The 23688-nt window shown below is 41.5% G+C and overlaps 1 long non-coding RNA gene across 1 annotated transcript; it reads left to right on the forward strand.

Annotated features, from left to right (window-relative positions):
- Window positions 1-869: 869 nt before the first annotated feature.
- On the forward strand, window positions 870-12986 carry LOC125754345 (uncharacterized). Its single transcript, XR_007408304.1, has 3 exons — window positions 870-1026; window positions 8922-9032; window positions 12808-12986. It is a non-coding gene; the product is annotated as an uncharacterized LOC125754345 (long non-coding RNA).
- The last annotated feature ends 10702 nt before the right edge of the window (window positions 12987-23688 follow it).

Consider the following 23688-nt stretch of genomic DNA (forward strand, 5'->3'; position numbering starts at 1 on the left):
CACAGGGTCTTCCCTGATTGCTCCTCCACTTCCAGGTTTCACCCATAGGTAGACCTTCCAGGAGAACACCACCGCCGGCAGCCTCGGAAACCAGCCCCTTCCTCTGTCTCTTACCAGAGTGCAAAAGCAGGCGACGTCAGTTCAGGAATTAGATTTAAGCTCGCTGGCTGCAATTCTATTATTTTAAAAATTGAGTCTCTGTCAAGAATCTTTGTCAATATTATGAGCAAATATGGAACTACCCTCTAAAGGAGAGTAAGGCAGGCAAAAAGGTGATGAAAATTTTTATTGTATTCCACTGAGCAACCTGTAATGATGATTCAGTTGCTAATTGTGGATTCCTTTGTCTAAAGGTCACTGTCCTTCGCAAGCAAATGCATTGTAACCCTTTCCAAAGGATGAGTCTGCAAAAGACTCCACGTTTCCGACAGGGTTGTTTGGAAGGTTAATTCTGCAGTTAACAGTGGTGGAAGTCCCAAGTGGTTCAGTTACATAACTGTGACAATTTCAGTAGCCATTTGACTCTGTTTTCATAGGAAAATAATTTATTTGCTTCAATTTTACATCTTTTCCTCCAATATGTTTATTAGGCAATTAAATGTGTTCTTTGAAAGTTGAGTTTCCTTAGAATCCCTCACCTTCCCTAAAATGTAGACTATAAAGGAGATTATGTATCCCTTCTGGTGTCTTTAGGTTACAAGTGCTAATAGTTATTGTTATTTAATTTCTTAATTATGTGCCCTTATGTGCCCCTTTTCTTAAGAGCTCTGTGGTTTACTCCTCTTAATTAGCAGGTTAATGAGCTACTATGCCCTGGAGCTGGCCCTTATTGTAAGAAGCAATTCTCCCGCCCTGGAAGGGTGAACCTCAGTCAGCTGTCCTGTCAGGGTAGGAGGTGGAGCCCTCTCTGGGGGACACTCTGCGAAGTCCTCTCGGAGGAGATGCACAAAGGGCATTAAAGCAGCAATGCCCGTGAGGCTGGTCAGTGTTTTCCCTCTGGAGGTGGTCCTCTACCTTGTATTCCGGGTAAGCGTCCCAGTCCTCAGAGTCATGGCTGAGGCAATGTTCCAGGTTAGGCTTGGACTTGGTCCTGATCATCCCCTCACTTCTGATCTCTGCAGCTGCCCCTGCGGTCTGGGTGGACTCCCTCATGGAAAGTGACATCTTACTCCTTGGGCGACACTGAACCAAGAGGGCTTAAAACAGATAAAATCATCTCGGGGAGTGAGCTCATTGGTTAATATGTTGTTATCCCTCTGACTCTACAAATCTTAGGCTATCAAAAGTGATAAGTTCTGAGACTTCAGGTGTGTCAGGTGACTTGGGAGATTTTTTTTTTTTTTTACAAAGAAAAAAATTAGCCACCATCATGGTGGCAGTCAACCAGCACCACCTGCAAATGCAACTCAACTAAAATAAGGCTCCCTCTCATCTCTCTGGTTCATTCTGGAGATCTCTCTTTCTCCCCACTCCCCTTCCCTCCCAGTCCTCAGTCCCAACCCAACATGTATTTGGGGAGCCACTGGGTTATGCAGAGAACAATCAAGTAACAGAGCGTGGGGTCCAGCCCATTTAGCAGTGAGGACAGTGAGCCCCAAGCAGCTCTACTTTGAAAACCTGAAAACCTGCTCCATCGTTTCATTCCCCCTTGGGAGCAGTTCTCTTCTCTTCCCTACCTCTCCCTGGCTTCTTTCTTTCTTCCTCATCTCCACCAGCCTTTTTCTCTAGGTTGCCTCTCTGTGGATCCACTTGGGCAAAAACTCTCCTTTTCATACTCAGTGGGAGGAGAAAGAAACCTCATCTCCATCTCCATCTATTAGCAGAATGTCTGACCCCCTTGCCTTGGAGCATTTATCTTCTGCTTTTGGGACATTGTTTCAACTGTGCCTCATAAATTATGTATGTGGCTGTGGCATCTTGGCCAAGAAATGATTCCATTTTAGCACAAGCCTTGAGACACTTCTTACGTTCTAGCTGAATTGTGGTATTAACCACCCATTTACGTTAACAGCGAAGGAAGCAGCCTCTAATCCAGATGTGGCTGATCAAGAGATTTTTGAATCAAACAAACTGCATTTTTGCAGTTTTTTATGAAAATGCTCATGGTGAAAAGCAATCTCCTTATAGTCTCATGATCTAAGATAAAGTAGAAAGAAAATGTGTCTCCACAGACACTTCATGCTCTTTTCTTGAAATTTGCAAACTGTGTAAAGTCATCTAAAAATACTTTCTATCTGGACAAAGAGTTAGCCCCAGCTTCAGCAATGAGTCCTCTAATTGTTCTGCATTACTTTTCTATTGTGTAAAAAAAAAAAAATCTCCATAAATGTGATGGCTTAAAATAACACCAATTTACTAGCTCTCGGTTCTATATATCAGAAGTCCAACATGGGGGATAACGAGAATAAATAATGGAAATCATGGTGTGATTGAAGAATTGCAGTCTCCCATTGCAAATTGATCCTAAAGTCCAACAGACATCCTAGGGAACATAAGACTTATCTGTGATTGGAGGCCCTGGTGCTTGTTGTTATTTGTCAATGCCAAGCTGGCTTCACGCCCTGGGACTCTGAGTCATTTACTTACCAAGCAAACGAGCCAAATACCAACTACCCCAAGTATGTTAGAATCAATGAAGTGGATGAAAATTGACTTGAAATGTATCAAAATAGTAAACATTTTTGATATCGGGCACTTTGGTTTATCCTGCTTTCAACACGGTGTACCGTCTCTGGGGCTAGCTCGGTGTTCAAACAGAAGCTCCTTCCCTGCCATTAGTAAAGACAGTGGCAATTCGGGCGTGACCCTGGGACCACTCAGCTTCACCTGGGCCTTGTTAGATGTGCAAATTCTCCAGCCCCATCTGCTGATTCAGGAATCTTGGGGTGTGGACCAGCAATCCATGGTGTGACCAGCCCCATGGAGGCTTGCTCGAGTTTGGGAAAAACTGATCTAGAACCACCGTTCATCGTGTGCAGGGATGGTCCTTCCAGAACTAACACCTTGCGTAGCATTTAGCTTTATTTAATATGATCAACGTCAATAATGAATCCTAGTCACGCACATGAAGTATGAAAGCTGCCTAAAGTTCGTGTGCACACACTGAAGGCAGTGTTAGTGGTGTATGCAGGCATCTCCAGGTAGGCAGATCCGATGTCCTGTTTGATCTGATGTCAAACAATCCTGAGTACTAAAATGATGGCATGCTTGGCGCCCCTCTTCCCCCAGACAGCCTGCAAACTGGTGACGTGGGTTGATTGCTCTAGTGTTTCTTGCTCTTTGTTTTTTTTCTTTTTCTTTTTTTTTTTTATGGTTATATATTCTTCTCTTCTAGGCTTTGGCCCTGTTAACTAAAACTGCATCTCCCTGTCCTGTAGATAAGAAACCTCTAATTTTATAAAACAAGGATAGATTTAATGCTGCCACTTTCTAGCCACTTGTGGTTTCTGGGGACTCAAACTCCTGAAATCCCCAGGCTTTCCCAGCTCAGATGCCCACCAGCTTCATTTCCACTTGGCTTTAATTAACCTCTTATCTGTCCTTTTCTGGGCACTCATATTGGGTAAAGCTGTTCAAGGACTCTCCTTAAGAGCTTTTAAAACCTCCCTGCCTTCCATGGAGCTAAGACTGAACCTAGGACATTGGAGCCTGCCTGTGGGGAAATAACCTACCCTGAGGTTACTTCATTCAGTTACTATGGGTTGACAGCCACACACACCTAAATGGGTCTCAAATGGGTTTCTGCAGAGAGAGCATGGGCAGACTTAACCCCTGATAGAGCATTGCATGATTCTGCATCTTGGCCAGAATCAGTCCTGAAACTGCATCATGTCTTCCATTTAAAATATTGTAAAAAATTTAAATAAGACAGAATGAAATAATTTCAAAACTACCTAGCTTCCAGAAAGTTAAATGGACTTGATTTCATCATCAGAAATGAATCACCTGGGAAGCATGTTAAAGAGGAAAGAGGCAAATGTTCAAAAGTCTGACTTAAATTAGAAGCAGCATCCACTGTATTCTAGAATGCCTAATCTGTCATGATTATTTAATCTACTCAAATTCCATATTTTTATTAAATATGAATCTGATACTTTTTATAAGGATTAGCACTGGTAGCAACAAAATCCCTGAAAAAAATTACTTCTCACAAATAACAAAAATAAACATAAGACAAGCAAGCAAATAAATAAAGCAAGTCCTGAATTGGTGAAGCATCTTTGCGGATATGGTCCTATGCTGGGCTTCCAGCGAAGTGATCCGTGTGAGTATTGAAAGTAGTCGTAATAGGAGACTTAAATCCAATTATTTCATTCCTGTGGTTGTGGCACTTATGGTTACAGAGACTCCCTCAGATCATCTTAAATAAAGGGGGATGGAAATTGGAGAGGGCAAGTGGTAGTGGAAGTACTTATCCTAAGAAATCATGGGCAATTGAGGAATCTTGACCTCACGGTTTGAATTCATGGAAACTGAAACACAGTTACGTAAGCAGTTTCTCTAATAACCAAGGACAGTCCTCGAGCCAGGACTTCCTATGACGGGAACTATGGTTGCAAAGCTCAGACCTCACCTACCCCTTCCTAATTGTACTAAAGCCTCCTGATTCTAGTAAGAATAAGATTCAGTTCCTCACTGTGGCCAACTAGGGTCTGCATACTTGGTCACCTCTGGCCAATCTCAGTATCTCAATCCTTTACTCGTTCTCTTGACCCCCTTCTTCTTCTGCTCATCAGTCACACATCTGCCTGGAACATACTTCTTCCAGATTTTCTTTCTGGAACATACTTCTGCCAGAACATACTATCTTCCATAATATATCTGACCTCATATGAAAGTATAATTTATAGATCACCTCCACAGAGAGCTCTTTGCTGACCACAGTTGCCCTGCCCCCAGGTCTCTCACTATCCCATTACCCATTGACTATAACCTGGAGGGCACATTCTTGGCAGCCTGTTCACTGTTGTCTCTAGTGCCTGGTGCCTAGTAGGTGTTCTTTTAGTGCTTTCTAAGAACGGGAAGGTCAGAGGAGAATGTGACATACCTCCAGAGACAGGAAGTCTCTTCTCGTTGTTTTTAAGTTGTTCAAAATATCCTTAATCTCTATCTGCTTTATACCATCAAAAAAGCCTATTTGTAGGCCCCATGTATCATTTCTGAATTATCTTCATCAGGGTCAGGTGGAGGATACATCTTTACAGGATGTCCTCAGAGATCGGAGGACAAAAAAGTGATTCAGGTTGTAGCATCTTATTTTTAGGGTTATAATCAAATACTAATTTATTTATTTTCTTGCTCAGATTGTGCCAGCTTTGGTCATTGGAAGCTCTTTCAGTTGGCTCCTATGACCCTTTGGCTTACCCTCATCATTGTGGGTGGGTATTCATTTACTTACATGTATTTGAGCCCTTTCCTTCCTTCTGGGCCTGCAAGATGCTCAAGGCTCATCTTGTGTATTTCCTGCCCCAATTCTAGAATCATCCATTTCTCCAAGGACTCACAGTTCCTTTTACTGGAGAATGGTGTTAGAAACAAAGGCCTGGTTGTGTGCCTTGCTACTGGGATGTTATTGTTTTTGGGCTCTCTCAGCTGGCAGGGCACGGAAATATTTGGGTATATACTAACTGGTGTATAGACACATAGCAATAAAAAGCTAAACATGTGTTCATACGGATGTGTGCATCTCTAATCTTTACCATATGGATTATTCTCCCCTTCTCTCTTATGTGTTCACTCCCTCTTCCAATAGTGAAAATCCTGGCTGTCAGGATCCACCACTTATTTATTTGTTAATTTCAGCTGCAGCAACTCACTTCAGAGCTGTTAACCCATACCTCTCGGGGAAAACAATCTTTTAACTAAAATACAGTGCTTATGTATCTTGCCTTTTGCCTTTAGTCTCAGAGATTCCACTTATTTTGAATTATTTAGATCAGTATCTTTTCTCAAAAACTTACTACTAAACCCAAGGACACAAAGATGTTTGTTCTATGTTTTCTCTTAGAAGTTTTTTAGTTTCATGTTTTACGTTTAGGATATATGTTTCATATTGAAGTAGGTTTTGTAAAATGTCTGAGTTTAGTTATGGGTTTCTTTGGTTTATTTGTCTATGGGAATCCAGTTGTCGCAGCACTATTTGTTGCAAAGTTTTCCACGAACTGACATTTGTGCTATTGTTAAAGATCAGTTGACTATATCTGTTACCTGGACACACAATTCTGTTCCATTGATCTATCTGACTGTTCTTTCACGGTACCACACCGACTTGATCACTGTGATTCATAGGAAGCCTTCAGATCAGGTAGTGTGAGTCTTTCAACTTTGTTCTTCTTCAGTGTTGTGTTGGCTAGTCTAGGTCTTTGGTTTTTTTTTATATTAACTTTAGAATCAGTTTGTTGACACCTACAAAATAGAATACTAGGCTTACCTTGGATCTAGAGGTCAAGTTGGGAGGAATTGACATCTTAACAATACTTAGTGTTCCGATCCTAAACGGAATACTTCTCCATTTGTTTATATGTTTTATGATTTCTTCACATTTTAGTTTCTTCATTCAGACCATATACATGTTTTCTTACAAATTTGCCTAAGTATTTCACTTCTCCATGCTATTTTTAATAATAATTGTTTTAGTTTCAAATTACAATTGTTTATTATTGGTACTTAGGAATGCAACTGACTTTTTTTTTTAGATTTATTTATTTATTTGAGAGAGAAAGGAGAAGAGCATACACACACACACTGGGGGGAGGGGCAGAAGGAGAGAATCTTCAAGCCGACTCCCCACTGAGCATGAGCCAGACTTGGGGCTGGATCTCACGATTCTGAGATCATGACCTGAGCTGAAACCAAGAGTTGTGCGCTCAACCAGCTGAGACACTCAGATGCCCCAGAATTGACTTTTTTATATCAACTTTTTATTTTACTACCTTGCTATCTTACATGTAGTTTCAGAAGGGTTTTTGTTGTTATGCTTTTTGCTTTGCAGTTTGCTTGGGTTTTATACATAACTATTATGTCATCTGTGTAAAGACACTCATTTCCTCTCTATCAATTTTTATACACGTGATGTCTTTTACTTGTATCACTGACCTAGCCAGCATGCCCAGTACCATGTTGCATGGAAGTGGTCAGATGGGACATCCTGTCTTGGTTCCCTATGCTGGATGGAAAGTATCTAGTCTCTCACCAGTAAGTATGATATCAGCTTAAAAAATTTTATGTATAGTGTTTATCAGGTTGAGGGAGTTCCCAACTATTCCTAGCTTTGTAAGAGTTTTTATTATGATTTGATGTTGTATTTTGTCAAATGATTCTTCTGCATCAGTTTATATGATCAAGTGAGTTTTATTCTTTATCCTGATGTGGTGGATTACACTGATCGGGTTTTGAATGTTGAGCCAGTCTTTAACACCTGGAATAAATCCTAGTTGGTCATAGTATATGATTTACTTTAGAAATTGTTGGTTTCAAATTGATAATATTGAGGATTCCTGCATCAGTGTCCAGAAAAGATATTGGACTCTTTTTGTCATGTCTTTCGGTATTGGGAGAATCTTTAAGAAATTGTGGAGAATTTGCATCATTTTTTCCTTAATGTTTAGTGAAATCCACCAGTCAGACCACTGAACCTGGTGATCTCTATTTTAGAATGTTATTAATTTTGATTCAATTTCTTTAATAAATATGAGCTACTCATGTTACCTGTTTTTTGTTGTTTATGTTTTAGCAGTTTATGCCTTTCAAGAATTTAGTTCATTTAGTCTAAAATACCAAATCTGGTGGCATCCAGTTATTCATAGTACTCTTTTATTATTGTTTTAATCCATGAGATCGGTGTTAATGACTTCTCATTTCTGGAATGGGTCATTTGTGTCATTCTTTATTTCCCCATTTGACTGGCCAGAGGTTTAGGAGTTTGATAGACATTTTCAAAAAGTAACATCTTGGTTTCTTTTGTTCGTTCATTGTTTTCCTGTTTTCAATTCCATGAGTTTCTGCTTTTTTTTTTTTTAATCATTTTCTTTTCTGCATCTTTTGTCCTTCTTTTGTCCTTATTGCTCTAGTTTCCTAGAGTAAAAGCTTAGGCTATTTATTTCAGATCTTTCTTCTTATGTAACATGTGCATGTAATGCTACAGATTGCCTTCTAAGTAAGTACCACTCTCACTGCATGTCACAAATTTTAATGCTATATTTTCCTTTTCATTGGATTCAAAATATTTTAAAAGCACTGTCACAACTTCTTCTGTGACTTTGGATTACCTGGAAATGTGTGTCGAATTTCCAAATGTTTGAGGGGTTATCCAGCTATCTTTCTGTTGTTGATTGTTGTTGTTGTTAAATTCTATCGTGGTCTGAGAAGATACTGTGTGTGCTTTCCATTACTTTGATTTTGGTATTGTATGCGGTGTGGTCCAGAATGTGATCCATTGGGGTGAATATTCCAGGTGGGATGAAAAGAATGCATTTTCTGCTGGACGGAATGTTCCATAACTGCTATGGTTCTGGAGCCCTGTTAGTGTGGAGGGCAAGCAGGGGGTGGGGTGGAGTGGTGGGGAGCTGTATAATCTGTGATGAGGTGTCAGCCTGTGTCTCTGGGCTGTGACCGTCATAAACGTCTTTCAACAGTTCAGCTTTTTTCCCCCACTGCTTTTCATTCCCTTCACTGACTACAATGTTCCCCATTTATTTCCTTAAAACCCTATCCCAGGTGACTGTTTTCCTACCTTTTATTAAGGGCTTCTGGAGCCTGGAGGAGGACAATTACCCTTCCTCAGTTGGAATACGGCTTTGGAAAAATCTTTTCCTCCAGAGAGCAATATTCGAGTTTGGCTTTCAGATGTGCCTTACATTTGTAAGAAAAACTGAAAGGGCTTGTGCCTTAAGCATCCATTAATTGTTGATGTATCTCCACAGATGTATGCTGTGGAGAAGGTCTGCAAAGAGGGTAGTATATATTCCGAGTCTCTGCCGGAGGAGCCGAGGAGACCCTGGTGTGGGGAGAATGCTGGTGCCATCCAACAGGAGGTAGGTCTTCTGTAGCCCTGCTGTCAAGTCCCTTAAAATACTGTGAATGAGGTGATTTTAAGAGGCTGGAGGCTGGGGCGCCTGGGTGGCTCAGTGGTTGAGCACTTGCCTTTGGCCCAGGGCATGATCCCAGGGTCCTGGGATCGAGTCCCACTTCGGGCTCCCCATGAGGAGCCTGCTTCTCCCTCCACCTGTGTCTCTGTTTCTCTATGTCTCTCATGAATAAATAAAATCCTAAAAAAAAAAAAAAAAAAAAGAGGCTGGAGGCTTTGACTTAACAGATGAGGGAGGAAGCCAGAAACCAGCTCTGTGGACTGGTTGGTGAGAGATAAGATAGCCCGGGTTGAACATGATTAAAATAGTGGAAAAATCCAGCACTCTGCATGCCCTTGTCTAGCCACCTGGGGTGGTGGGGTCTGACATCTCTCCAGTGAATTCAGCTCAGATGAGAGCTTCCATGGGCCAGGAAGAATCACTCCTTCTTGGAGCGCAAACTGAATAAAGTGTTCCTATTTAGGACAAACCCCAGAAACCAGGATCCTTCCCTAGGCATTATCTAAATCTCCAGGAGTGGCTGCTTAATCATTCTGCGCCCCATAATGGCAGGGTGGCGTATGAATTGATTTATGAGAAAAAGAATTACTAAATACAGGTGATTTGTTTTCTGTTGTGCTCCATAGCATGGTATAAGCGGGCAAGAGAGGTAAGATAACAGGCTTCAATTTAGACAGTAGCTTGGCATTGCACACAGCATTGTTGTACCATGAAATGATCTTAGTAGTAAAATTCAGCTCTTATTGGGTGGGTTTGTGATGGGATAACACTTAGAATAGCCTCCTTTGTCTTCTTTTCAAAGAAGAAGAGGCTGATTCAATCCCAGAGGGTGTTTCATAGGAGTAGTAAGGGCAGCTCTAAACAAAATTTTGGTATCTGTGATATCTGACATTGGTGCCTCTTGTAAACTGACCTTAGCAGATCAATTATGCACAACGCTTGGATATTCTTGATAGATACGTAGCCACCCATGGTTAGAGATTGACAAAGTCTATCCATCTTCTTCCACATGACCTTGATATCGGGGGTGAAAGCAGATGATGTACTGAGTTGTGCTACATGTAGGAATCTGTACAAGAAGTTTGTTTTAGTAGACGTGTCTAGAAGAGTCATGTATCCTGTGATATAACCCAGTAAGCACCAGTTCTCTTTATGTTTAGGTATGCGTATGCCTCCACATCTCATACAAAGGCTTCTCTTGGGGGCAGACAAGACATTCTAGAGGCAGACCCAGTGATACATAGGATCAGCTTCAAGCAACTAGTATTCTCTATGTTAGTGGGTGACACAGGATGGTTTTGGAATCAGGCTTCGGGTGACTTTCTGAAGGATATGGGGTGAAGTGTTCATAGGACTCTTGCATCCTGTTCTTGCAAGGATAGTGATTGTATCTGCAATATCAAGCCAATCACCGTATCTCTAACACCACTCATTTTACCAAAGAAAACCCATTCCAACTTTTTCTGCACTAACTAGCAGAATATAGCTGGTGTTGCCTGGAGAGACATGTAGCTGACGTGCTTATGGTTACATTAATGGAGTTTGGTCCTTTGATCAAATATTGTTAATGACAGGGATGATGCACTTATGATAACAGCAACTGGATAAGGAACAGAAGTAATATACCCATTCTCATTTTAAAAGTATGATTTATTTCTATTAATTCAATGTTTTAAAAAGCACTAAAAATGAGCATTTAAAATATTCAACCATGAATCCACAGTCATTTTCATTCTTTTTGTCTTCCTTCCAAATTTGATTAATATAAATATGCATGATTTAGATGCTTCTTAATCACAGGCCACATAGTTTAAGATTCTGATTTTTCCAGCTATTCTTCTGCCTCCTTCACCTGTGGTTTCTCTTTCCCCATTTTTAAATATCTTCTCTTTATATTCTACTCTATAGACTTGTCCACTTTGTGATAGAACGAGTCATTTTTTATAGTCATTTTCACATGACTCAAATGAGTCATTTTCACACTAAAAAAACAGAAACATAGCAAGTCATCCATCACAGACTTCTATGCACAGATGTGGTCAGGAGTTATTATTGCTGATGTATAACCTGTGTGTGCGTGTGTGTGTGTGTGTGTGTGTGTATCCCATGTATGTGTGAGTGTGACATGTCTGTGTGCCTGTGTAGGTATGTGTATGTGCCCATTGAGTACCACTTATGGGAGACTGTATCATAAAGGAGTTTTGTTTGCTGGCTTCATAGACAAATTTTTTTGAAAAAAATACATTTACTCTCATGTAAAAAAGTATAAAAGTAGAAAGCCCAGAACAGTTTTGCTATCTTCTAGACAGAAAGAAACCCAAGCTCCTTCCATCTTTCTGTTTGACATTCTAAACCAGAGGATGACATTCCTAAGTTTACCTCGGGGTCTGATATGGCTGCTGGGGCTCTAGCCATCTCATTATGCTCTAAGTAAAGAGGAAGAACAAAAAGGCTTTAAACAGATTTATGTGCCCACTTTTCTCATATTCATGTCTCACCAAAATAAATCACTGGATAGAAATTAGTACCTAGGGAGGCTAGACATTTTGCGATCTTTCAGCTGAATACACCACTGCCTTCAACACATTCCGGGCCCCATGACCATGGAAGGAAGTCTAGAAAGACACTGGATGGGCAGTTAGCTGTTCCTGCTGCAGTGGCCTTCCCAGCATCCCTCAATTCAACCAGGCACCAGGCTGGCCTTACCTCTAGAGGTCTTGTCCAGCCTGAGATCATGTGTGGTTTTAGGGTGAGTAGAGAAAGCCTGCTGCTTCTCTTTGTGACCACTCAGAGGAGGGCAGAGAGCATGGATACCCTTCTTTACTCTGTCCTTGTATGATTACTAACCTTGGAACTGGCTAGTCTGGCCTGTGTTCTGGAAAGCGGAGATTTCCAGTACCTTTCTGTTGCCCCCAGCTGCTCTCTTCCGGGGCAGACCCAGCCCTTCGGATATTCATCCTCAGGGATGAAGCAGGGTGTGTTTTAAGCCTGGAAAATTGCCAGGCCTAAAAGTCTCTTGAGCAGGAGCCAGGTAAAAAAAAATTTTTTTTAAAGATTTTATTTATTTACTCCTGAGAGACACACAGAGAGAGGCAGAGACACAGGCAGAGGGAGAAGCAGAGTCCCTGCAGGGAGCCTGATCTGGGACTTGATCCCAGGATCCCAGGATCATGCCCTGAGCCGAAGGCAGGCTCTCAACCACTGACCCTCCCAGGTGCCCCTGAAGCCAGGTAAATAAACCAGACCAATAAGGCTGTGATGGAAGAGCACTTTGTAGCATGAAAGGTAAGATAGTAGGTAGGGCAGACCTTTGCTGATCCTTGACAGTGATGAAGTCCTCGGAGCTGGGGACCCAGAGGTATGCAGAATCTGAAGCCAGTTACTGTGGGACTTGCCCTCCAGGGATAACCAAGGCTCAGGGCACGGCGGTGGGTATCTCCCAAAGGACACGGCAGCCTGTGGGGCCTGCTGCTTTCCTGCACAGGGTTTTGCTCCAGTAGAAAATGATTGAGAATTAGGCCAAACAGTCTGGGAACCCCTCAATAAGGGCAGGGGATGAAAAAATATTTAGAGCTGGGTATAATAGTGAATGTTTCCACTTTCATTTGTAACAGAAATCTGCACATCTCTAGTAGAGTAACCACTTTTTTGAATAATAGTGTAACAACATTCTTTTCTGAAAAAAAAGAATACTAAGTGAAATCTTTTTTTTTTTTTTCAGAGAGAAGCAACAAATTATATATTTTAAAAAAACCCAGAGGTCTGGGACACCTGGGTGGCTCAGTGGTTAAGCATCTGGCTTCGGCTCAGGGTGTGATCCTGGGGTCCTGGAATCGAGTCCCTCAGCGGGGTCCCTGCAAGGAGCCTGCTTCTCCCTCCACCTATGTCTCTGCCTCTCTCTGTGTGTCTCTCATGAATAAGTAAATAAAATCTTAAAAAAAAAAAAAAAACAACCCAGAGGTCTTCAGGTATTCCACATTACATTTTTTAAAAGATTTTTTAAAGTTAAAAACTGTACTTAAACTGTACTTTTATTTTAGTAGGAGAAATGTTGAATTTCTATGTGCAGAACTCAGAGGCCACCCCTCTACTTTTAGAGAGCAGGAATAATAGGGGCTCCTCTTTATTTTGCACGGTGAATAGTCCCAGGGCCTGAACATACTGACGCTGCTTCTCAGGCGTTCCCCTCCTGGGCCTCTGCAGCCGGGGCACTGGGGCTGGAGACCCGCGCTCTGCTCCTCGAGCACAGACGTCACTGCATGCATGTCCCTCGCCCCGGGACACCGTGTGTCACCCACGCACTAACCTCTGCTGCCCCCGTGCGCGGGAGCCGGTGGGCTCGTCCCTGGAGCGGGAGGGAGGCTGGAAACTGCAGCCGCCTGGGTTTCCCTGCAGGCCCAGCGGGTCCCCTCGGTTGGATTGTTCCCTCCCTGTCGTGCAAACAGCACTGAGCGACCGCGGGGAGCCCTCATCAATCAGGACCACTGGCGGCTGAGGATTTATGTGTCCTGATGGCAGCAGTGGGAGGAGGCAGTGAAGACTTCCTGGGCCCCTGCTCTTGGATAAAACAATCTTTTCTGGGGTCTAAGGTCTAAGTTTCTCCTCTGTCAGTTTCAAGGGGAGTATAGCACCCCCCCCCACCTCTTTTGGGTTGAGGAGCCTGTTGGCTTCTTCTGGTCTTGGTTCTCTGTCTCTCTCTTTTCTTACTTACCTGCTCTCTCAATTCCATCCGCCTGGAGTATTTCGTAAAGATCCTGATATATAATTCCCGCTCATGTGCTCAGGGTATATGCATTTGAAAGGCAAGGCCTCCTGAACCTGGCTGGGCTCCGGTCATCTAACAAAGTCATGATTGGGCGTTGCCAAGAAAAACAATTTAATCCGTATATCTCCCCTCTACCTCAAGACCTGCCTGGCAGAGACAGTTGACTAAGAAATGGAGAGGAAGATTTACTCTAGATAATTCTATCAGGAAAAAAAGCATCATTTGCTCTGTGTCTGCGTCCTCCTTCCTAGGAAGGCCGGCGGCCAAAGCTTCGTCCTAATCAGAATGTTATTGATCGGAGACAACACAGCCTTTGTGTGCGAAGCATGGCAGCAGTCTACCCTTTCAGCCTGTTGGTGGCCCTGGCGTCCCCCCTTGGCCCCTCCGTGTGGTGCCCCCATGCCTGCTGCATGGTGGATGGCTGCTGAGCATCATCCGTGGCCTGATTACATTAAATTAAAAACAAAGCAAAACAAAACAACAGCAAGAACCACACAGTGACAGGAAAAAAAAAAAAAATCCCCCAGCCCAAACATTATCACACCCGATGTTTCAAACTTCATAACATTTTCCAGAAGACTACCTTGAATTGACTCTACAAAAGCATGTCACTCTTCATAGGAAACTGCGAGGAGGATCTCACTCCTGTTCCTCCCGACGAAACAAAACCAGCGCGAACCAAACCTCACAAATATGCCAACACCTGGTTCTGTACAGAATGTGAAGGCCTACTTTGAAATCACTGCTGCTGACTCGGCACCATAAAGCAGCCCTAGCAATCCTTTGGCGACTGAAACACGCATCCACGGAATAGGCTTGCTCAGCACCTGCTGTGTGGAAGAGAGGGTGATGGACTAAACTTGCACGTCCTTGCACGCCTACAGAGGCAGGACTGAAGCCTTCAATGTGTAACGTGTAAGCGTTGGGCAGATCCGATGGAGAAGATAAAGCAGAGCATGTGGATGGAGGGGGCCGTGAACTGCTGGGAACAGCTGCGTGGCTGGTTAAGCAAAGAACATTCTGGGCACAGGTGGCAGCCAGGCCAGATTGCCAAGCTGGGAGAGTGCTGTGGACAGCAGGGGAGGTCCGTGGGACCAGCAGAGCAGGAGGGAGGACAGTGGGAGGAGAGGTCCCAGAGATTTGGGGTGCCCACAGGACAGGGCTTTAGGGGCCACCTTCAGGACTTTGTCTTTACCCTGAATGAGAGAGAATCCAATGTAGGAGGTTGGTCAGAGGAGACACATTTCCTTAAACTTCATAGCTTCCGGTTTTGTTGGGAATGGACTCTAGGAAGGTAGGCCTTGGCACAGACAGCAGCAATCCCTGAATGGCTCTGCAGTCACCGAGGTGAGAGGCTCTGGCGCCTCGGACCACAGTTGTTGCAGGGAGAGAATAAAGGGTCAGTTCGGGGTATGTTTGGAAGGTGGCAGGGACAGGATTGGGTAATGGATTGGACACAAGGTCTGGGAAAATAATGGTGTGCAGAATGACTACAGGGTTTTCAGCTGAAGCAAGTGGAAGATGGAGTTGTCATTTTTGGAGACGGAGAGGCATACCAGCACCTCACTGAAGCATCCAGGATAACCAGAGACTCGCAAAATGCTGCTTTTTTGATCTTGTGTGGGTTTGGGTTAACACAGGGCATTACATTTAAGAGCAGGACCTGAAGCCTCTATTCTGGAAGCTGGAATGGGACCAACCTGGAAGTAAGCAGGGCATGAAGCACATGAGAGGTGGTCACTTCATACTAACTTTGCATTCCATCTAAATGAACCCATCTTTGTTTGTTTATTGCTCCCACAGCAGGCACTTCCTGAACTTTCTGTGATTGGCTGGTAGTTCTTGACCTTCGGGGGCAGGTGTGCAGCCCACAGAGGGTGGAAATTCCACTTCCCCATCAAGTCTTCGAACTGCCGGGACCCCTGCACCTGACAGGCCTCTTTCCCAGACCTGTCCAACCCCTCCTCCTCCCTCCCCCACCTCTGCCATCTGCATGGGGGCGTGGGGGGGTCTCCCCTCCCCGCCCCAGGAGCACATGCTTGCAGGATCTCCTATCCTGTCAGGCTGTCAGGCGCTGATGCTTCTCTAAGAACATGGCCTGGCCCACGGATGTCATTTAATTACCTGTATAAATGAATCATAATAAGAGATTGAAATCATAAAAGCTTGACACTTTAATTTATTCCTGGAAGAACTCCAGAAAAACAGGTATGTCTCGGAAATATTATTTTTTATTTTATTTTTATATCTTCAGAAACTGTACAGTGTTGCATTCACACAATCTATGTGCACCAATGATGGCAATACATTTCTTTGATGCCGATGCGCGCTGTGAAATGGACACTGCGCCTCCCTATCATTTTGGCCACAATTCATTTTCTGTTAGTAGTGAATTTGTGAATCCCCTCTTTCTGCCTCCAAACTTCACTATCAGATCCCCTTTTATTACTCAGAGTGCAGCAGGATAAAAGAAGAAAATGGAGTTTTGGTTATAGAAATCCCACTGCTTCTTGATGATAACCAAAAATGAGATTGACAAACACACATTTGGAGCTACAGGTTTCCAGCGGGGCTGGTTGTAATTTGGGAAAACCTGGGTGACCTCGACATGGATTCCCAGTCTCTCTGTTGGGAATCTCCTATCTGCTCAGGGGGGCTTGAGCTCACTGTACTAGAGCATCAAATGGTATACGCTGCAGAGGTAGGATCTGAGTGCAAATCTCTGTTATGTAAGGTTACATTAGTATTGTACCAGGTAGCCCCCGAATTTCAGAAGTCTAACGCAATAATAGAAGTATATTTTAGCTTCTATAACAGTCAAAAGGTGAGTTTTGTTTTGTTGTTTGTTAAATTTCTTTTTTTTAATTTGTATTTATTTCTTTATTCATGAGAGACACAGAGAGAGGCAGAGACACAGGCAGAGGGAGAAGCAGGTTCCCTGTGGGGAGTCCCGACTCGATCCCAGGACCCCGGGATCACATCTGAAGCTGAAGGCAGATGATCAACCACTGAGCCACCCAGGTGTCCCATGTTATTTAAAATTTCAATTCAAGTTAGTTAACATACAGAACAGGACTGGTTCCAGGAACAGAATCCAGATTCATCACCGTATAGAGCTCCCAGTGCTCATCACACAAATGCCCTCTGAATGCCCTTCACCCAATTACCCAATCCTCCCATCCACCTCACTTCAGTTGATGGACACTTGGGATCTTTCCATAATTTAGCAATTGTTAATAGTGCTTCCATAAACTTTGGGGTGCGTAGGCCCCTGGAGATCAGCATTTTTATAGCCTTTGGGTAAATACCTAGTAGTACAGTTGGTGGATTGTAGGGTAGCTCTACTTTTAACTTTTTGTAGGACCTCCATAGTATTCTCCACAGTGGCTGCACCAGCTTGCCTTCGCACCAACAGTGCAAGAGGATTTCCCTTTCTCCACATCCTCATCAACATCTGTGGCCTCCCGAGTTGTTAATTTTAGCCATTCTGACAGGTGTGAAGTGGTATCTCATTGTGGTTTTGATTTGTGTTTCCCCGATGCGGAGGGATGTTGAGCATCTTTTCATGTGTCTGTTGGCCATCTGGATGTCTTCTTTTGAAAAGTGTCTGTTTATGTCTTCCGCCCATTTCTTAACTGAATTATTTGTTTTTTGGGGTGTTGAGTTTGATAAGCTCTTTATGGGTTTTGGATACTAACCTTTTATCTGCTATGTCATTTGCAAATATCTTCTTCTATTCTGTCAGTTGCCTTCTTGTTTTGTATTTGAAGAGAATGCAGATAAGTGAGGCCACTTCCAGGCTTTCTAAATTCATTCTTGGCTGGTGGAACTTTACTGTCTTCACCGCTTTTCTCCTTGAGTAACTCCCCATCTGGCAGTAATGCAGGCCCACAGCCACTACATGGCTCTATTCAAGGATATCTGGCATTGTCTTTGTGTGTTCTTTGCAGTTTTTCTCTCCTGTGTCTCGAGAGCCCTTCTCTCACAGATGGATTCATCACGAATGATCAGATGGTGCCCTCTTGCTGGCCCAGCAAGGTGTTTGTAGGGGCTGGAGTAGATCTGTGTGAAGTGCTGGAGAATAAGGCACCTGTGGCCTTTAATTGCTGGGGTTCCAGGTCCTGTATGGTGCCCTGTAGCCCACAGGTCTCAGTATATCACCAGCTGATATTCTAGAGCTGGTAGAATGCATTATAAACCCAAGACATCAAATGCCATCAGGCCACTTACAGCAGTGCCTTTACTTATTACCTTCCCAGCTTTGTTGGGAGGTTTAGGTAACAAAAGACAACTAAATTATAAGAATTTGCATGAAGTATAGAAATTCCTTCTTACAGGGGGCACCTGAGTGGCTCAGTCAGTCGAGCACTGGACTCTTGATTTTGGCTCAGGTCATGATCTCAGGGTCATGGGATCAAGCCCTGTGTCAGGCTCCACGCTCAGCAGGGTGTCTGCATGAGGATTGTCTCCCTCTATCCCTCCCACCACTTGCTCTCTCACACTCTCTCTCCCTCTCAAATAAATAAATACATCTTTAGAAAAAGAAAAAGAAATTTCTTCTTACATATCTAAAAATCCAGAGAGAGGTAGAATAAAACTTTTACTTTGTCTGTAGAGGATGCATTGTTTTTGTACCCCATGGAATAGGTTACATTTGGAAGTTCACTTTTAACCCCACATCACCACTTTAAACATAAGTCATTTAAAAAAATAATTTAAAATATATTATACATTCATGGTTTTCAAAAGCAGTCTGCATAGAATATGTTTCCATGTTAGCTCTGTGATTCATCATGCACTAAACCATTAAGTCTTATTTAAACATGTGAGTCTCTTTGTCCCTGTATCAACTGGTCCAGAATATACTTCTGCTTTTCAAGGGCTTGTTTTCCCTCTTTGTAGGTTTCCATCTCTGCCATTTCTGTTGGGCTTTGAGCAGCAATGGGTTTCCATAAATGGTCGATCTCTTACCTTCTATTCTCTTCCAGCCACTGTGACTTTGCTCATGACAGAATTAGGATGATTAGGGTCAGAGCAGAATGAAAGCTCAAGGTTAATGAACAACATGCCTGGGTTTTATGGCAGATTTTAATGACTTCTGATTGACAAGTTAGAGGTCTTTTTTGCCTTTATTTTTCTTTTTCTGAGTTCCAGAAATGTACAGTTTTCCCATAAGACCTAGCACAATATAGATGACTAATTTATTTAATGGTAAAATTCTTTCACTATTATTTATATTCCCCAAATGAATGAGAACATATAATGTTTGTCCTTCTCCGATTCACTTACTTCACTCAGCATAATACCCTCCAGTTCCATCCACGTTGAAGCAAATGGTGGGTATTTGTCATTTCTAATAGCTGAGTAATATTCCATTGTATACATAAACACCAATAAAAATTTTTTTAAAAATGGTAAAATTCTTGAAATTCAGTAACTAAGACTCTGTTTAGAGTCTGTTTATAAGACTCTAAATTCTTATAGGAAAGTGATACGTCTGGACTAAAAACGATAAACCAAACCACCAATTTAGCCTGTATGAAGCAAAAATATTATTCTCCTAAATGGCAAACAAAGGGAAACAGCTTGCTATATAATTCTCATTGGTCGATTGGTAGAAGACATTTGACACTATGGGCTGGTCCTTTGTTTTAAAGTTTCAATTTAAAGAAATTGACAATTTCCGGCAAAGTACAACCCACCCACCCCCTTAGCGTTTTTGTAAGGATTAAATGAGATCCTAGATATTTATCAGTTACATCTTCTGTGCCACTACAGTCTTTTTGACTTACTGGTCTCAGGGGCTTTCGACTCTATTGTACTTTAGTGCCACTCCAGACAGCGGCCCTGCACAGGGTCTCGCTGCCTCAATGGAAGCATGACTTTACTGCCCCTTGCCTCATGCCCTTCATGTGGACCTCTTACCCCTCAATTCAGGACCTCCTTGGTGATCCTGAAGAGGAGATGCCAGTTGGGCAGGCACCTGCCAGAATCATTTGTTAATTTTTTTAAAAAATAGGAATGATATAAGTCATAAGATCTAAGAATAATTAGACCAAGTTTGAGGAACCATTCAACTAACAAGGTTTTACAGAATTGAAAAACAAAATAAACACTTAGAAGTGAAGAACACTTCTCCCAATTGAATTCTGCTAAATGTATTTGTAGGTTGTAAAGACTTGCATGTGTTGAGCACTACTCAAAGTCCCAAATCCTTTTCATTTCACATGCTCTTCACAACAGGCTTGTGAGTTAAGAGGCACCCTCCTTGTGCAGGTAATGAAATTGAGAACAAGGGATATAAGTGGCTTGCTCAGGTATATGCAGCAATCATGTGTAAAGGGTAGTGGGCCTGGCTCTGGAGCTCCCTGTGTGCTACATCCCAATAGCAATGTCACTTTTCAGGCCACAGATATCTGAACAACTTTACAACAGAGTGAAGAGGGATTTCTGGCTGATTGGGGGTGTCCTGGGTTCTAGAACTATGCAAACAGTACAGTATATATGTAAGTGAAATCCATAGCTGTTATACAGTAACTCTACATTTCAACAAAGCACTGATGCTTTTAAACAAAATTCCGAGGGTGCCTGGGTGGCTCAGTTGGTTAAGCATCTGCATTCAGCTCAGGTCATGATCTCCGGGTCCTAGGATCAAACCCCACATCAGGCTTCCTGCTCAATAGGGAGTCTGTTTCCCTCTCTCTCTCTCCCTCTACCCCTCCCCACTGTTCATTCTCTCTCTCTCTCTCTCTCTCAAATAAATAAATAAAATCTTTGAAAAAAATTCTTATGAAATCAGCTTCAAAGAGAAAAAATAACCATTGATACAAACAGAAATCCCAGATGGATTTCACTCATGAGATAGTGAAAGAAGTTTCTTGGACAAATTGGGAACTAAAACCATGTCTCTAGAAGGGATATAGTCATGGGAAGGTCCCTTTGAGCCTATGTTCCCAGCCAGTGCCCACCAGAACGTGGACAGGAGTGGTTTCTACATCCCAGTTACAGTACGTACATCATGACCTTCGGGCATTCAATCCACTGCCTTATTGAAACATGAAGTCAATAGGCATGAGGCTCTCCCAGGTTTGATTACTTCTATAGTATTCCCTTTTGTGCAACATCTCTGTTTTGCCAGCAGACATGACTTATTTGATTATGCTAGGGAATTGGCTAAAGAAGTTACTTAAATATTTAAAAGGGAAATGTTGATTCCTGTTTTTAAAGCACATTAACAATTAGCAGAACTACTAAGATAATATCTCTTAGGTAATGCCAAATTAATAATTGATGGAGATCAACCTTCATAAAAGTACAGAATGAAGTAAGCAGAGAATCTGGGGTAGATTAAACAATTTCCCAGCAAATTCAGACATTGTAAGAACCAGAGAGTTCAGACCAATGGGAAGTAGTTGTGCTTTACCTCAAAGCACGAATTTTACCGCGGTTTTAAGTTGATGGATTCACAGAAAAACTTCATTGGAGAGGGAATGACATTTCTCATGTGAAGGAAGTGACAGTACTCCAAAAATCACTCTACCTTTATGGCAAATATGGATTGTTTTTATAAGGATTTGAGCCAACACCATTGCAATATTTTGACTATTTTATGTAGCTAGAGCTAGAGCTACATAAAATACGAGCTATAGAAAAACTAAATATTTTCATATAATTATTTTAAATGAGCTTCATTATTAGAAAAATAGGGATTCAATACCATGAACTCATCTCCAGACCTTATTCAACTTACAACAGTTGTCCCACTGATGTCCATTTTCTTGTCCAGGATCCTCTCTAGGATCTACATTGCATTTCACTGACGTGTCTTCTTAGTCTCCTACTGAAGTCTAAGATAGATTCTCAGTCCCTAGACATGTTGAAAGAATAATTTGGTTTTATTTCTTCTAGGAGATGCAGGATTAAAAGCTCAGGTCTATCACATCAGGAAATTTGGGATTCTGGTTACAGCTTAAACAAATATCGCTGTCGGATATTCTATATGCCATTTTATTCTGTGTGAAACCAAGTTTATATCACTTATTCAATAATGGAGTTGGACAATATTAAGGGTTTTCCAACTTTTTACCACCATGGAAAAATTTTTAAATTATTTTTATCTTCCAGCTTATTTTATTTTCTTATGAAAATATTTGGTCTGTTATCCAAACTGAATTACTTTGATCATTTTTGGCAATCAAAATGTAATACTTCTTATAAAGTAAATATGTTCTTTCTCAGACATGCAAATAATAAGTGGCCATTGGATAGATTTCATATGTGTTCAGGGAAAGAGAAATTGATAACCAAATGTAAAATGCCAGTTTCATAACTTTCTACAATATGGGCTCAAAGCTGAGTAAGTAATTTTTTTTTTTTTTTTTTTTTTTTTTTTTTAGTAAGTAATTCAACTTGGTTATCTGTTGTTGGAGAGATTTGAGGGGGAAAAAAGTGAATCTCTTTTTCTGACTGTTGTCTATGGGCTTATGCAACCAGAATATGTTGAGCTACATGCAATTAAGAATATGTCAAGATTATAGACTTTGGCAGTATCACACTTTTCTTCTGAATTTCCATGCCTAATGTGTTCATAATAACATAGCTTTGAAAATTAGGACAAAATTCTACTTTTACAATATCCTGGGTAAGTATCCTACTTTACAATATCACGTGTAAGATGCATTAAAGGTTATGTTACATTTTATCTTAAAAGTTACACTTTTACCATGTAAGATATACTTGCAGATAACATCAAATTGCCTTGTTTTTAAAACAAGGAATTTTAAATTTAAAACAGTTATTGTATAACTGTAACAAAGAAACCGCGATGACTCTTACTGATATAGTCAGCCTTGAGTATATCCAATCAAACTCAAAATACCTACTAAATATTAAATTAAATTTGTTAAATTAAATTAAATTGGTTAGAGTCCAGGAAGCCTCTGGTTAGATTCCATGAATAGTAGGCTTGAAGCACTTAAGGTACATGTGAATTCATTTAAAATCTAGGTTGACATTATTTTTCCCCTTAGGTAGATTTTTTTTAGTCTTAGAAAGAAGCATATTAAAACTTAAAAGTAATAATTTTGAATATACAAGTTCTGGAAATAAGGATAACTTCAATATAACTTAAGTTAAATGGCTCTTAAGTTTATAACATCTTATTATATAACCCAGAGCTATCATAAAATATAATGTATCTGTTTATATAATTCATTATATTTATTAGCAACCATTTTAAATCTTACACAATAGACTTTTAAGACATTGTGAGTTCCTACACAGTCACCCCAACACACGCATATTTTTCAAGCAGGGATCTGAGGTCCAGAGAGATGCCGTGAGGTACTAAACATGGTGAAATCGGCATCACATCTCTTTTCTGCCATCGCGGACAGCATTGGCTTTTCTGTACCATACCTAACACTGCCTTCTCTACGAGAGTGAACAGTGGTACTTTTCCCCTTATTACCTTAAACAAACACAATAGACAGAATGTATTCCTAAGTTGAACACTTAGAGGACTGAATGGAAATGATGGAAAATTGTCTTATGGGAGTCATAATGGTCTATGGGAAAAAATGAAAGAACACAACACATAAGTTGGCTATAGAAAAAAATAAATGAAGGAAGGACAGAGAAGTCTCTGAGTTTTCTCTTTCTTTCTCTGGGAATATACAGCAAGAATAATGCAACCACTATATGGTGGTTTAGTGGTATTAGCACAAGCTAAAATCAAGTAATTCGAAAAATGAGAAGGAGATCCCTACATACTATCATCTGACCAGCTGGGATCCAGAATAAGGAAGAAAATGGTTAGCAAGAGAATGACAACTTCTC

The sequence above is a fragment of the Canis lupus genome, chromosome 34 (assembly GCF_003254725.2).
Source record: "Canis lupus dingo isolate Sandy chromosome 34, ASM325472v2, whole genome shotgun sequence".
NCBI lineage: Eukaryota > Metazoa > Chordata > Mammalia > Carnivora > Canidae > Canis > Canis lupus.